The 17,506-nt window shown below is 37.3% G+C and overlaps 1 pseudogene; it reads left to right on the top strand.

Moving 5' to 3' along the window:
- LOC149209866 (26S proteasome non-ATPase regulatory subunit 1 homolog A-like) overlaps positions 1-17,506 on the top strand; it is a 96,792-nt pseudogene that overhangs the window by 47,184 nt on the left and 32,102 nt on the right.

The raw sequence follows: 17,506 nt of genomic DNA on the forward strand, positions 1-17,506 counted from the left end.
CATCTTGTAAGGAATTGTTGTTAGTTTCTTGAGGCAACATCAGTGTGTGTTGGGTGATCTAAGCTTTGTATGAGGTGAAAGAGGGCTTTCTTGCCAAGAGGATGATGCTGGGTCGGAACAGCTGGTTGTAACTCTCTTGGCTTTTTCTTGATTATCAATAAAGCTATTCTAATTTTCTTCCATACTCTTGTGTAATCTATGTTTTGTGAATTTGTATGGTCAATTTTCATCTGACCCTAGATTGTTTATGATAATAGATCTATGTTCTTGTATAGTTTTATGCTGTTGTGATCCTACAGGTACTCTGTGAAGCTGGGTATATGAGAAGGCAAGTAGCAAAAGACTATCAGAAGAGAGAGGAACTGAACAAGGAGTCAAGCGCAAGACAGAGGTTGGTCTCCTTATTCTTCTCTCATCTATCTTTCATAAAAGAAAACGAAAGTAGACTATACTTTGTTTGTTTCTAAGGTAGCTACCACACCTTAGTGCGATAGAGAAGTTTTGTATAGACACTTTTCCCTGTAACAACAGAGCCAGACGAAAGGTGGACAATAAGTGATATTGATAAGTTTCCTTTCGCAAGAAGGATTGTATTTAATGTTGTGGACTATTATTTTTGTGGCTCGAGCCGGAGATACCATGATCGCTCTTACCATATGTGATCCTTCCTCATCTCTTCTAAATGGTGAGCATTTAAAATTTCACTCCTCTTGTGCTTTAAATCCTAATTTTAGCTTGGCATTCATCTGTGGTTCTCAACTAAGAACAATCAAATCATCAAGGAAATTATCCTATAATCTTACCATAATAGAAATAAAATTCCATTACTTTTATGAGGCTCCCTAAAGTTTTGCTGCAAACATTGGTCAGAATAGAGGCATAGTGTCTATTGCGGATGCCTGTTGTTCTAACGGTGTTAGTATTCTAGCCTTTTGAATTCTTATTATACATCATAGATGTATTTCATGTCAAATAGAATAAATCTCAGAAGACACTACCTACTGGAAGACATCCATTTTGAAGTAATAATGTTACTGTTATGAAATATCTTCTTAAAAATATTCCAAAATTTTGTGTGATGCGTACTTTTTGCAATAAACAGTTGAGAAATCCCAGGAAGATGAGACAACTCGGGTAGAAATATGTGTGTTTGGAAACAAAAGAAATAAATTTAAAACGTAGTTGGGAGAGCTCAAGCAACTTTGTAATCACAAACAGGTTAGTACCCATACTGTAAAAAGAGACTGAAATTAAATGCAGGATACACACCGAATATTAAATGTTAGTATCATGTCTGGATCATCTTCTGTATTTTTGCATTTTTTAAACAGATTCAAATGGACATCAAGTTTGTTAGGGGTAAAAATCCCAAAAAAGTGTTAGTTGAATAGGCAATGCCTCGCAAGGCTTTCGCCCTTGTTATTGGCACATCCCAACGTTTTGTTACATGGTAAACTGCTTAGTATCTTTGCTCTTTGTTTGATTTTTAACTATGTAAAGCTTTGAAAGAGACAAATTTTTCCCCTTGCTTTTCACCGAAGGCTTCATATACGAGGTTCTCATTCTTGAAAACTTTTGGTGAGGCCAAATTATTGCCTCAAAATTTTTATTTCAGGTGAAAAATGAATTGATTAAACAATTTTGCACAAAATTCTCCCATAGGGGCATCATAGATATCGAAAATGTCACTAGCTAGGCCATGAAAAGCTATGTATTTATTTGTTCCAGACTGAATAAGATAGATAGTAGGTGATCTATCCTCACAGATATCGAAACACTAGGAGATATGTGTGACAGATCATAAAATGGATGTGGATGAGGGAAACATTTCTAGTGAAGCAGGACCCATGAAAGGCCCAAAATCTAGTTATAAGGAGGAGGAAGCAATGAAAGTAATTTCCACCTGCAACAAGTTAGATATTTGATGGATCCTTATCTTCCAGGTGAACGCCCATATTCAGAAGGTGGAGCTTTGTATGCTTTAGGGCTTATCCATGCAAACCATGGTGAAGCCATTAAAGAGTTTCTTTGTGAAAGCTTGCATAGTACAAGTGTTGAAGTGAGTGTCCACTGTCCACCTAACTTTCAACCACTGGTATCATTTGATGTATAGAACCTTTAATGAAAAATGTTTTTTTCAAATCAGATATTTGTTTTCAAAGCACATATAACAAATTTGTGGTGATTACAAAAGATAATTCAACATGGTGCATGTTTGGCACTGGGTTTGGTTGCTTTGGGAACTGTTGATGAAGAGATTTATGAGGATGTCAAGAAGTTCTTTACTTACATAGTGAAATTGTTGGATAGGCTTTAGACATAAGTATGGGCTTACTTATGGTTTTGAAATGAAAAATTTGTGCAATACAAAGAAAATGGATGGATAACGTTGAATGAAGAAGATGCAAAGCAATCTTCTTCTGAAGGTAGTCATTTTGTTTTTTCCATCTAATCTCAAGTGTAGAGAGAGCGCACAGTGAACCCTCATTTTATATTGAACATGGTGGTTATATATCTTGGGGGCATCATAGATATCGAAAATGTCACTAGCTAGGCCATGAAAATCTACGTATTTATTTGTTTCGGACTAAATAAGATAGCTAGTAACTAATATCCTCACAGATATCGAAGTAGTAGGAGATATGTGTGACAGATCATAAAATTGTTGTGGATGAGGTGAACATTTTTGGTGAAGCAGGACCCATGAAAGGCCCAAAATCTAGTGATAAGGAGGGGGAAGCAATGCAGGTAGTTGCCACCTGCAACAAGGTAGATCTTTGATGGCTCCTTATCTTCCTGGTGGAAGCCCATATTCAAAAGGTGAAGCTTTGTATGATTTAGGGCTTATCCATGCAAACCACGGCGAATCCATTAAAGAGTTTCTTCGTGAAGGCTTTCATAGTACAAGTGTTGAAGTGAGTGTCTAGTGTCCACCTAAATTTTAGCCAATGGTATCATTTGATGTATAGAACCTTTAATGAAAAATGTTTTGTTCAAATCATATATTTGTTTCAAAGCACATATTTTGTGGTGATTTCAAAATATAATTCATCATGGTGCATGTTTGGTGTTGGTTTTGGTTTCTTTGGCAACTGTTGATGAAGAGATTTATGAGGATGTCAAGACATTCTTTACTTAGATAGTGCAATTGTTGTAGGGGCTTCATACATAAGTATGGGCTTGCTTATGGTTGGAACTACGAGTGAAAAGGTGAGGGACATGCTTGCATGTGCACATGATACTCAACATGAAAATATTATTAGGTATTGTTGGTTACTTTTGAATTTTGAAAAGTATTTCTTGTGAACCATTCGTACATTTATTTTTCCTTTGACTAATTCTATTGAAGTTTAAAATTTCGACCAGATTTTAATGTTTGTTTGTAAACAATTGTGTATAGAGGTCTGGCCCTTAAAATAGAATTGGATCTTGATCATGAGTTATTTTCTCTATAAGCGTAGCAACCTCTTATTCTCTTCCATAGAATTAACACATATAGGAGCACATCCAATTACAAAGCCATTCGTCATTTGTTATGCTTTGTTTATTCCAATGTTAATGATGATGTGAGAACAACTGAGGTGCTAGAACTTAGATTTGTTTTATACTCTGAACCTCAGCAGGTAGAAAGATGTGTTTGGAAACAAAAGAAATAAATTTAAAATGCAGTTGGAGAGCTCAAGCAACTCTGCAATCACAAACAAGTTAGTACTCATACCGTAAAGAGAGACTAAAATTAAATGTAGGATACACACTGAAGATTTAATGTTAGTATCATGTTTGGATCATCTTCTATATATTTTTCCTTTTTTAACAGATTCAAATGGACATCAAGTTTGTCGAGGGTAAAAATCTTGAAAAAGTGTTAGTTGAACAGGCAATGACTTGTAAGGATTTTGCCCTTGTTATTGGCACTTCTGAGCATTTTGTTACAAGGTAAACTGCATAGTATCTTTTCTCTCTGTTTGATTTTTAACTATGTAAAGCTTTGAAAGATGCAAAATTTTCCCCTTGCTTTTCATCGAAGGCTTCATATCCGAGGTTCTGTTCTTGAAAACTTCTGGTGAGGCCAAATTATTGCCTCAAATATTTTATTTCAGGCAAAAAAGGAACAGTTCAAACTTTTATATACAATATTCTCCCGCAGGATGCTCTTTCATTATTGTTCAAAATAAAAAAGTTATGCAATATAAAGAAAATCTATGGACAATGTCGAATGAAGCATATGCGGGGCCATGAAAACCTACGTATATATTTGTTCCAGATTGAATAAGATAGATAATAAATTATCTATCCTCATAGATATCGAAACACTAGGAGATATGTGTGACAGATCATAAAACTGTTGTGGATGAGGGAAACATTTCTAGTGAAACAGAACCCATGAAAGGCCCAAAATATAGTGATAAGGAGAGGGAAGCAATGCAAGTAATTGCTACCTACAACAAGGTAGATCTTTGATGGCTCCTTATCTTTCTAGTGGAAGCCCATATTTGGAAGGTGGAACCTTTTATGATTTAAGGCTTATCTATGCAAACCATGGGGAATCCATTAAAGAGTTTCTTCATGAAAGATTGCATAGTACAAGTGTTGAAGTGAGTGTCCATTGTCCACCTAACTTTCAACCACTGGTATCATTTGATTTGTAAAAACTTTAATAAAAAGTGTTTTGTTCAAATCAAATATTTGTTTTCAAAGCACATAAAACAAATTTGTGGTGATTGCAAAAGATAATTCAACATGATGCATGTTTGGCACTGGGTTTGGTTTCTTTGGCAACTACCAGTGAAGAGATTTATGAGGATGTCAAGATGTTCTTTACTTAGATAGTGAAATTGTTGGAGAGGCTTCAAACATAAGTATGTTCTTGCTTATGGTTGGAACTGCAAGTGAAAAGGCGAGTGACATGCTTGCATGTGCCCATGATACTCAACATGAAAATGTTATTAAGTATTGTTGGTTACTTTTGAATTTTGAAAAGTATTTCATGTTAACCATTCGAACATTTATTTTTCCTTTGACTAATTCTACTGAAGTTTAAACTTTTGACCATATTTTAATGTTTGTTTGTAAACAATTGTGTACAAAGGTTTGGCCCTTGAAATAGAATTAACTATCTATGGAAGAGAAGAAGAGGCTGCTACGGGATGTATGCTTTGGCCCTTACATATAGGAGCACATCCAATTACAAATCCATTCGTCATTTGTTGCACTTTGTTGTTTCCAATGTTAGTGATGATGTGAGAACAATTGTGGTGCTAGCACTTAGAAATGTTTTATACTCCGAACTTGAGCAGGTTTGTATGTTATCCTATAGTGTACCATGTTTTTATTATTAGATCAATTTTTAGGCTTGATTTGTTATAACTTTTGTGCTACATCTTGATGGAGCATTTGGCTCAATATTTTAAGAATAATATCAGCGGGGTCAGTGTATCCTATATTTATCCTTTATGCTTGTGCTAAATCAAACTTTGCAAATTTAACAAAACCCCCAAATAGTTTATTTATTGTCTAAGTCATATAATCCACATGTCAGATATGAAGCAGCCTTTGTAGTAGGTCTCTTGGGCAGGCACAACATTAAGTGAGGACATTTTGCTGCTAGAACCATTAACATCAATAATGATAGATTTTGTTCGTCAAGGTGCTCTTATAGCCATGGTTAAGGTTCTTGTGCAAAAAAATGAGTCACATGAACCTCGTGTAGGTAGCTTCAGGTATGTTATTATACAACGTCGTAAGATTTTATTTAGCAAACAAATGTTCATTGTTGCCATTATAGTTGCACTTCTATTGTTCATTTTAATGCAAAGTTTCCAATTGAAATAATAACTTATAAATGTTGGCATTTAAAGGCAGAATTATATCCTATAGAGACTAATGGTGCTATTTTTTTGTTGTTGACAAGATCAGATATTGATTGTATTTCCAAAAGGAGAAAAGGAGCATGCTCCTATTACATTTGATGGAGGTTGGAGTCAAGCTGTAGAAGAAAAGTGGGAACGCAGTCCCTAATATTGTGCTTGAGTCCCAAAATTCTATTGCTACCTATAACTATTCTAGCATACTACCGTACATATTGGCCTAATAATAAGATAAATTTACAACGCATATTACTTAAAATCTATTTGTTGTATTGAAGATGCTCAGTGTTGGTTTACTGAGTGCTCCTGATAAGAATTTTGTTTTTTGCCTTGACAGACTGAATTTTCTCCCTCCTGGCTCAGAGTGGAGTTTTTGATGTAGGCCACAGCTTCTTCTAAGTGCACACATTTGTTTTTTAATGCAAGTATTTCCACTTTCTGGCTTTCCATATTCCTTTTTTGGTAGCTGAATTCCATTTTCATCTCTGTTCTTAGATCTTGGAGTGCTTCTTGGAACATGCTGTAGAACCTCTATTCTACACCTATTTGTCTACCATTTTCCTCAACTTTTCCTTATCTTTCCTTCACTTTTGCCTCATTTTCACCATAAAACCTCTCAGATCATTACATTCAGTGTCAATAAGCATGATCAAGCAAGTTTTTCTAATGGATGACTATTTGTTTAGTTTTTGACTTACTTGCAGGAATCCCGCAGCTATCTGATGATCCCGCAGCTATCTGAAGATCCTGCAGCCTTTTTGTTAAACACTATGATCCACGTGTCGGTTTGCTAGACGAGCCACATGGGCACTCAGGTATCAGTGTGCTCGAGGTTCCTGTCCCTTTGTTCCAGCCATCCACGTCATTTTTACCCATGGTCAAAGCTGGTTAAGCCACGGTCAACTCAAGGTGGTTTAAACGGTGTTTGAAAGCTGTTTGGTCACGTCACCTTAAATGGTGATTTGTCCATGTTCTACAGATGGCAGGGGACGCAATCCAACATAGGATTTATTATCCATGTCGACAGAACCACTAAACTTGTCCACGCAGCCGTGATGTGTCAAAGGACCTTTAATACGCATACTGTTTTATTGTTTTTCTGTTAACTAGCTGTACGAGTAGGCTATCTTAGAAACTCCTATAAATTGATGCGTCTGCGTACGCTCAAGGAACTTTTGGATTAGTTGTAATTTGCTGCACTTGTGTTGAATTTAGAAGCTTTTGTGAACTCTGTTTTCTAGTGCTATTCCAGCACTCTATTTTGTAAACTTTTTGCAAATGGAGAAATCAATATAGCACTGTTTTGAAGTTTCCAGATCTTTGAGTTCTCTTGTGGCTGAATGAACAGAGGGCCCCTGCTCATCTCAGCCTTTGTAAAGTATTTCATGTGCAGCATTTCATTATTTTCTTATTTATTTCCTTAAGCATGTATAGTTTCATTTACTTGTTTTCCTTTCTTTTCAGCTGATCAGTGTTATTTCTTTGCAGGTTTCTTTTAGCCCGGGATTTATTTTTATATGTGTTGTGTTTGCTTTACAGCTAATGGTATTTGAAGTTGACAATTCAAGTGCTGCCTTTGTCTTTATAGTTAGTTTTTAATCTTATTTCTCAAAGAGCTGTTAACATACATGAATGATCTTCATCATAAATTATTATCTTTTAAGATCAAAATATCACTAACTTGCAGCTTGTTTGGGTACTTTTTGGACTGTTCTTAAGCTACTTTCTTTCCGTGCTTTACACAGTACATGTGCTTTGAAGCATCGAGTTAGAAAGAGTAAATCATTACCACTAGTCTTTAGAGTAAAAGTTTTGATTTTAAAGTGCTTCCTAGACTATTTCCTCACTACTTTCTAATCATGCTTTCCATAGTACATATGGCTAAAGTAGAGAATTAGAAATAGCAAATTATTATCATTAGTCTTTCAAGCATATTTTTCTCACTTTTATAAATTCCACTTAAGCTACTTTCTTTCCGTGCTTTACACAGTACATGTGCTTTGAAGCATCGAGTTAGAGAGAGATAATCTTTATTCTTGGGTTTTAAAAGTGATTCTCTTTTCTTTTATTAGCAGCAACTTGAACGGTGTCTAGTGCCATTGGTAGTGGTCATTTGCTTTCAAGTTTATTTCAAGTCATTTCAATTCATTTATTCTTTCCAAGCATTTCCTTTCAAGCAATTAGTTAGAGATCACTCCACACACACTTCCACTCATTTAGAATTCACTCTACACACACACCATCACTCACTTGTTTATAAATTCTCACTCCATCTTAGGAACATAATTAACCACAACAACACCCCCCAACGATAAGAAAAACTCTAAGAGGTTACTTAAGTACATATAGTACACCCTCACTTCATCAGCTTACGAGCCCCGGGTTGACAATAAATACTAGCAATTTAGATAACACTAAATTGACTAAACATTTTGGCGCCGTTGCCGGGGAAGTGAAATTAAGTAGCCATATTCTTAGAAGAAAAAAAATATAAAAAAAAATTCAAGGAAAGAAGTTAATAGCCTATCTAAGTATGCTCTCCTCTTGCACTTTAGAATGATCTGGAGGATCAGAAAGGAGAAAGTTATTAATTTAGTAGTCTCTTGAGTATGCTCTCTTCTTGCACCTAGAGTGAACTGGAAGATCAGAAAAAGAACTATTAACTTGACTTGAAGATAAAATAAAAAATGACATGCATAGAGCTAGAGATTCTAGGGGAAGGTTTTTAGCTAGAGCTCGAAGTTCAATTTTTACAAGTCCATCTGCTTCAAGAAATAGACAAGAGACACCTCCCTTATCTCCAACCGAAACTCCTAGTCCTGAAATTCAAGAGCCAAGAGTTGACTCTCCTATACCTTCTATTGAGTTTGAACTAGGAAGAGACTCTTCTCTTTCTCCTACCAGAAAACCAATTGTAATTGAAGAAATAGACTCACCTGAAGAGGAAGGAGAAATCTCTTCTCATTCACCCTTTGTAGAAGAACCAGAAGATTTTGAAATCCCTAGGAGAATCATCATGGCAGAAGAAGAAGGAGGAGGTAGAGGTAGAGGAGGAGGAGGAGGAAATAACAATAACAATGGAGGAGGTAGAGGTCCCATTGGAGGAAATAGAGATGGGGATAACACATTTGGGTTTCCCATTGTTGATGAGGACTCCCGAGCCACCATGAAAAACATATCACCATCCGTTCTCCCAAATTTTCATGGATTAAGAACTGAGGACCCTGAAACATTCTTGTTTGAATTTGAAGTTGTGTGTCGAACTTATGACTATCTGGATGATACTCAGAAACTCAAATTGTTCCCATCAACATTAAAAGATCAAGCTTTGAAATGGTTCATGGGGTTACTTACTCAGTCCATTAGGACCTGGGATGAAATGAAACAAACCTTTTTGGATAGGTATTTGGACTATTGTATGCCTACTAATCATAAGGATGAGGTTTTTAAAATGATGCAAAAAGAAGATGAGAGCTTAGACGATTTACTTGAGAGATTTCAATATAATTTAAAAAGAGAAAAAATGAGCACCTTGGATGAAGAGACCTTAAAAGCCCTCTTATTAAAAGCCATTAGGGATGAATGGATAGATATCTTAAACATGATGGGGAAAGGGGATATTTCTCAACTTCCTCTCAGTGATATAGCAGAACTATGTACCCATCTCTCAAGAGGCAAATCAAAAACTCAAAAAGGGCCTAGAGATCCTTCTCTCCTTAGGGCAAATAAATCTGCAACAGGATCAGTGAGTAGGGCTGAAATCGGTAATATGCTAGATGAATTTAAAACTGACATCTTAGGGAGTCTTAGTGAACAAATTGATACCCTTAAGATTCAGAATAAACAAAAAGCAGAAGCCGAGGCTATGACCATCTTTTGCCCGAAGTGTAGAAAGAAGCATGCTTTAAGGGAATGTCCCTTGGAAGCACAAGTTGTGGAAACCTGTGTAATTTGCTCAGAAACTCATGAGACCAAGGAATGTCCTTCAATCCCTGGCCTCAAAGTAGTCTTTCAAGAAGATCCAAGTACGCTTGAATCTCTTTGTTTTGTTGCAAGAAGACCTTGGCATGGGCAGCAAAATCAAGGGTTTAACAACTCTATGAATTTCCAGCCCCCACCAAATTGGAATCCTTGGCAACAACCTTGGTCACAACCACAAAATCCTTTCCAAGCATGGTTGCAAAGCATGAAAATGCAAAATCCTTATGGGAGATTTGCCCAATTCTATCAATATCCTCAATCCTTTCAGAATCAGCAAGCTCCCCAACTTCCAAATCAAGGTCAACAATTGTCATTACCATTCCCTCAACAACAACAACCTCCTCCACAAAATCAAAATTCTCAACTCTTGTTACAATCTCAGCAAAGGCCAAATCAACTTCCCTCTCAACCTCAACCAAACCCCAATAATAGGAATCCTCAAAATGCTTATGTGATGGAAGGTCAACCACTTATGGAAGGTCAACCATTCCCTACCTATATGGTTGTCCCTCTCAATGAGGTCCAACTCAGATCAGGTAGAATCCTAGACCAACCTTCTACAAGTGCTCAACAACCAAGCATTTCTGAGGAAGAATCTCTCAAAGCCAATAAGGGTTCTGAAGTATCCCTTCAAAACCCAAGCATTAAAGAAAAAGAAAAAGAATCAACTCCCTTAGTAGAGCAACCCACATCTTCAGCTATTCCTCCTTTTCCTGAAAGATTGCAAATTGATAAAGGAGTGGAGAAGCAGATTTGGTTGCCTGACTATAGCTTTCTAGATGAATTGAAAAATGTCTGTATCAAGATTCCCTTGTTAACAGCCATTAAGGAGATTCCCATTCTAGCAAAGACAATAAAGGAGATGAGTTTGAAAAAAACAATAAAAAGAACCAGAGACACAAAAAGGATACATCTAGTTGGAAAAATTGCAGACATTATGATGGGTAAAATTACCATGCAAAAATATGTAGATCCCGGTAGCCCTATTGTTAAAACTCACATTAATGGGGTTGAAATCCCAAATACCTTGATTGACTTAGGAGCCGCTATCAACATTATGAGTAGACAGACCATGGATCAGTTAAAACTTCCTAACCTTCTCTTTACACCTACTTTGCTGCAACTTGCAGACAAATCAATCATTAAACCTGATGGTGTATTGGAAGACATTCCAGTCTCACTAGACTCTTGGGAATATCCAGTTGATTTTATGATTTTAACTCCCAAGAACAATCTAGGAGGACATCCTCTTATTCTAGGAAGACCTTGGTTGGCCACAGCTGATGCTTTCATAAGTTGTAGGTCGGGAGACATGTATATATCAGATGGTAATTCTACCAAGAAATTCAACTTGTATCCTCCCGCAAAAGCAATAACAGAAATAGGAGAAGATGAGTGGATTGATGATGAGGATACTCTTCAACCTGTTCTAACCATCTCTGAAATCAGTGAGGACAGTCAAATTCTAAATACATTAGAAAATTTTGAGGCACCTTTAGAATATGACTCTTCACAATTCCAGTTAGATGCAGATATTGAATATCTTTCCTCTAGACAGATGTCTCTCTTCTCAATGGAAGAGTTTGGTAGTTCTACAGTTGAAGTCTTTCTAGGAAAAACATTAAATATCAACAAGAACTTGGAAAGACTACAACAAGAAGAATTAACTAAACTGTTGCAAAAACATTCCACTGCCTTTGCATGGGAATATACTGACATGAAAGGAATCGACCCTAAGACTTGTATTCATCATATTTACATTGAAGAAAACAGCAGACCTATTAGGCAGCCACAAAGACGGATGAATCCAAATCTTAGGGAAATTGTGAAAGAAGAACTTCAGAAATTGCTCAAGGTAAACTTCATTTACCCCATTTCAGATAGCCAATGGGTTTCTCCCTTGGTTATAGTGCCCAAAAAGAATGGTAAATGGAGAGTTTGCATTGACTATCGAGAATTGAACAAGGAAACCTTAAAGGATCATTTTCCTCTACCGTTTATTGATCAGGTATTAGACACTTTAGCAGGTAAAAAGTATTTCTCATTCTTGGATGGTTTTAGTGGTTACAATCAGATTCAGGTAGCACCTGAAGATCAAGACAAAACCACCTTTACTTGTCCTTGGGGGACTTTTGCCTATCGAGTACTCCCTTTTGGTTTGTGCAATGCACCTGCTACATTTCAAAGGGCTGTACTAGGAATCTTCTCAGATCTGATTCATGATTGTGTAGAGGTATACATGGACGATTTCACAGTCTATGGTAATACATTTGAAGAAGCTTTGGCAAATTTGGAAAAAGTACTGGTAATATGTAAGGAAACAAATCTTTCTTTAAGTCATGAAAAGTGTTTTATGATGTTTACTGAAGGGATTGTTTTAGGACATCATATTTCAGGAGATGGAATCAAAGTTGATAGATCTAAAGTAGAAGTCATCTCTAAGTTACCTGTTCCAAATTGCCAAAGAGATGTTAGAAGTTTTCTTGGGTTTACTGGTTATTACAGAAGATTTATTGAGAACTTCACTAAGATAGCATCCCCTCTTTTCAAATTACTCACTAAAGATTGTGAATTTAAGTGGGATCCTGAATGTCAATCTGCCTTTGAAGCTTTAAAGACTAGAATATCTGAAGCACCCATTTTAAGGGGTCCAAATTGGAAACTCCCTTTCCACATTTCTACTGATGCTTCAGATATAGCTTTAGGAGCTGTTTTGGGACAAAAGGATTTGATCCCTTATGCCATTTATTACACGAGTAAGAATTTGACTCCTACTGAGTTAAATTATACTGTTACTGAAAAGGAGTTTCTAGCCGTTGTTCATGCTATAAACAAGTTTAGACACTATATAACCGGCTATGAAACCTTTGTCCACACTGATCACTCTGCCATTAGATACCTCATGAACAAACCAGTCACTAATGGTAGAGTTACAAGATGGCTTTTGCTTTTACAAGAATTCAACATAACTGTGTTAGATCGACCAGGTAAACAGAACACAGTAGCTGACTTCTTGTCTAGAATCCAAAACACTAATGAGGACTCTCCGGTAGAGGATAAATTTCCAGATGAGTATTTGTTTGCAGTAACTACCAAAACCCCTTGGTATGCTGATATTGCTAATTATTTAGTTACTGGAAAATTACCTTTACATTTATTTCCTAATGAGAAAAGGAAAATCATTCAGGATAGTTCACTTTATTCTTGGATTTCTAATGAATTGTTCAGAACAGGGCCAGATTTGATGATCAGAAGATGTGTACGAGAGGATGAGATGCCTGACATCCTTAAGGCATGTCATGACGAACCTTGTGGCGGACATTTTTCTGATAAGAGGACTACCTATAAAATCCTTTCATCAGGATATTATTGGCCTTCTCTCTTTAAGGATGCAAAGCAATATGTTAAAAGGTGTGACAGTTGTCAAAGAACTGGGAGACCAACTCTTTCAAATGAAATGCCACTACAGCCACAGGTATGCATCGAACCTTTCGAGAAATGGGCTCTAGATTTTGTTGGACCAATTAATCCGCCATCCAAGCAAAATAGATATATACTGGTTTGTACTGATTATGTTACCAAGTGGGTAGAAGCTATAGCATTAACTTCTGCTACTGAAAATTCAGTTGTTCAATTTCTTTTCAAGGATATTTTCACTCGTTTTGGTGTCCCAAGAGAAATTGTAACAGATCAGGGAAGCCAGTTTACATCAAGGATGGTGGAAAAGCTGATGGAGGAATATAAGATTAAGCATAGAACATCTACTCCATACCATCCGCAAGCGAATGGTCAAGTAGAATCTACAAATAAAGTTCTTGAAAGCATCATCACAAAGACTGTTCATCTTCATAGAAGAGATTGGGCAGAAAGGCTTCCTGAAGCCTTATGGGCCTATAGAACTACATGGAGGAACACTACAGGACATTCTCCCTATGAACTTGTTTATGGGAAGGAAGTCTTGTTCCCCATTGAGTTCCAAATCAAGACCTTCAAGACAGCAGTTCAATTGGGGATGAGCTTATCAGAAGCCCAGAAGCACAGAATGGACCAATTAAATGAACTAGATGAAATGAGACAAGATGAAATTCTAAGAACCGATCTAGTTCAGCACCAAAGAAGCAAATGGCATGATCGACATATCAAAGAGAAGAAGTTTCAAAAGGGTGATTGGACACTCTTGTTTGATTCAAAATTTAAGGACTTCAAAGGAAAATTTCAAACTCATTGGCTTGGGCCATATGAGATTGATGAAGTCTTTAATAATGGAGCAGTTAGAGTGAAGACTATTGATGAACTTCAAACTCCCTTTATTGTGAATGGCCACCGGTTAAAAGTCTACCACAAGCCACTCTCAAAAGAGGAGTTTGTTAAGTTATTCCAAGGCGATTCTGAAATGAGGCTGGTGGAGAAGAATTCTTCTCCTCCATCAGCCTAATCTCTGTTTCTTTCAATTTCAATAAAAAAAAAAAAAAAGAAAAAAATGAATAAATGCATGAGCCTGAAAACCAATCTCTGATTGGCAGTCTCATGCAGAAAACATAAGGTGAAAATCAGGGTCACCTGACACCTAATGTTTTCCAAAAAAAAAAAAAAAATCTCTCTCTCTTTCATTTCCATTTCATTTATTTCATCTCACCATTTTCTTCCATCTTACCATCTTCACTTCACCTCACTGCTTTCTACTCACTCATTCATTCCTTCATTCCATTTCACTTCATTAATAAAGTTTTTTTTTAGGCAACTAAAGTATTTTATGCAGCTGGAAGACTTCATTACAATTTCTGCAGCCATTTGACAATCCTGCAGCCGATTAGCTTTCCTGCAGCCTTCTGTACCTGCACAAGAAACACAGTTTGTCTGAAGAAAATATTCACAGTTCCAAATCATCGAAGACAAGGAGGAAAGGTCATGTGCTAGCAATAAAGTTTACAAAAGGTTAGTAAATCATCAGAAGCCAAATCAAAAGTGATCCGAGGTATGTTCAAAACTCTAAACCTATGGTTATTTCATTATGCGGAATTTTCTGGGTTATGTCTTGTTGGCCACTAAACGTAATGATTACCCATTTTCTTTTTCCCATGCGACAACAAATCTCCGAATCCTCCACGTCTACCAGCTCATAATAACCACGATTTTTGAAATTACATATGGCTGTTTCGGTCATTAAGGTCCTGTACCCTAATGACGTAACCTACCGCATTACGTCTCTCAGTTCTCATCCCGCAGCCATGTGTCATTCCACAGCCGAAATTGGAGAATGTAGCCGTTCCGTTCATCATTTCAAAACCCTCTATGCTCATAACACCCTATTCCTCGCCATCATCTCCCTTATTTCGTTTTCACTCACTACGATTACCTCCATATACCATCCTCTGTTTTCCCTCTGCCGTATAGCCCGTAAACCTGTGATACAGTCGTATTACGACTGTTAGTCACTGTTTTCACTGTGTCCACGCTAATTCCACCGCTTAACTCTAAATTCAAGCAGTGAATTCCCGGTGTCTGAGGCTGTTGATGCACCGTATACCCTCTGTTCCACGAAGTCTGAACAGGAACCGAGGAGTTACTGTGTGAAATTACGGAGTTACTGTGTAAGGTCACCATCAAATTTGTGTTTAAACAAAGCTGAGGAGTCGATGGGAAAGCTTTTGAGGGCTGAACCCGAAGGTTCGAAATTCTTGGAGGCATATCCTCAGGTTGAGGAGGCACTACAAAGAGCCAATTGGTTACAATGTATCAGAAAGTTTAAGGGCTACCATAAAGAAGTAACCAAAGCCTTTGCAAGATCATTTGAGGATAAAGACAGTCAGGCAATTGTGGGTGATTTAACAATTACAGTCAGCGAAGGAAGCATAGCAAGGGCTACCTCTCTTCCACAAACCGGTGAACGTTGGTTCAAAAACCGGGCAGTCCAGGATCAACAATGGAAGCGGATTTTTAAAAACCCAGGTATGGACACAAGTGTTTTCACCAAAGGAATTCCAATTTCCCATGTTAAAGAAGAATGGAAAATTCTATTGTTATTAGTACAAAATTTTTTCACCTGTGAAGGGAGATTTGGAGTGTTGTATGTCTATCATGGTAAAATTATGCTGCAGTTTCAAGGAGAACATGATATAAACCTTCCTTATTTCCTATTTCAAAGCCTTAGGAAAATGTGTTCCATGGCTCAACGAAATCCACGAAATGTAGAAGCTTACCTCTGTCACCATGGTCTTGTAAAATTATTGATAGAAGAACAGTTAAAAGAAAAACAAGACACATGGGAAAAATTCCTTGTAAGGAATCATTTTGCAGAGCCTGGAGAGTCTTCTATACCTAGAAAAAGCAGAAGGAAGAGAAAAGAAAGTATCTCTGAGACTGATATCTTAGAAGAACAAACTGTGGCAGAAATAGAAGTCCATCATCCTGAACCTGAGATTGAACCCACTGAAGACAGTGCTCAAGAGGTCATCTCAGAAACCCTCGCTGAACTTGCCAAGGAAGCTGCCAAAAAGAAAAGAGAGGACAAAAAGAAACAAAAACAAGATAAGGGGAAATCCATAATCCGAGAAACTGACCAGACCCCAGAGCATTCTAGTGGTGAAGAAAGAGATAACCAGCCTTTAGCACAAAGGGTAGCTAAACTCCATGAGAAAACTGCCCTCTCTGAGGAAGTAAAAGTTCAAAAACCAAAGGAAAAGGCACAAAAAGAAACACAGAGTGCTGCCACTGTAAGAAGGAGTAGTAGATTGCAGAATAAAAGGAAAGCCACGAGGACACTCTTCGTTGATCTCAGCACACCTGAGAAGGGTGCTACACAAGCAGACCTTGAGGATAGTCCATCACGTGAGGCAGCTACTCCTTCAAGAGAAGACAGTCCATTTCAGCCGGAGTTTGAAACTGAAACTGAGCATGAATATAGTCCAAGGAGGTCACCAATTGTTGACCCAATTCAACAAGAGGTGTACAACTATTATGAGACATTGGAGCAAAACACTGCTGGCCCAAGTAATGTCATACCTCATGAGCAGCAAATAGATTTACTTAAACAAGAAATCTATGAACTTGAAGTGCTGAACCGTCACATTAAACAGAGAAATGAAGAAATGAAGCAGCAAGCTGATATTGCCAAGGCAATCCAAGATAATACCTATCTTCACATGAGCATGTGGCAGAAGAAACACAGCAGACTCAAGAAGAGATGCAGAAGGCTGAACAGAGCCTTAATTAACTTGAAATTCAGATGCATGTTCAAGAGGCCAAAGGTTAATGTTTCTACACAAAGGAAGAGAAGGAGGTTGGATGTCCTAGCTGAGGCATCCCAGCAGATGGACTGAATTGTGTTTTCATTGCATGAGGACATGCAATACCCTCGGAGTGGGGGTATGTAGAACCTCTATTCTACACCTATTTGTCTACCATTTTCCTCAACTTTTCCTTATCTTTCCTTCACTTTTGCCTCATTTTCACCATAAAACCTCTCAGATCATTACATTCAGTGTCAATAAGCATGATCAAGCAAGTTTTGCTAATGGATGACTATTTGTTTAGTTTTTGACTTACTTGCAGGAATCCCGCAGCTATCTGATGATCCCGCAGCTATCTGAAGATCCTGCAGCCTTTTTGTTAAACACTATGATCCACGTGTCGGTTTGCTAGACGAGCCACATGGGCAC

This window comes from Pinus tabuliformis, chromosome 1_2 (assembly GCF_031772625.1).
Source record: "Pinus tabuliformis cultivar Carrire ecotype Pingquan chromosome 1_2, CPIR1, whole genome shotgun sequence".
Taxonomy (NCBI): domain Eukaryota; kingdom Viridiplantae; phylum Streptophyta; class Pinopsida; order Pinales; family Pinaceae; genus Pinus; species Pinus tabuliformis.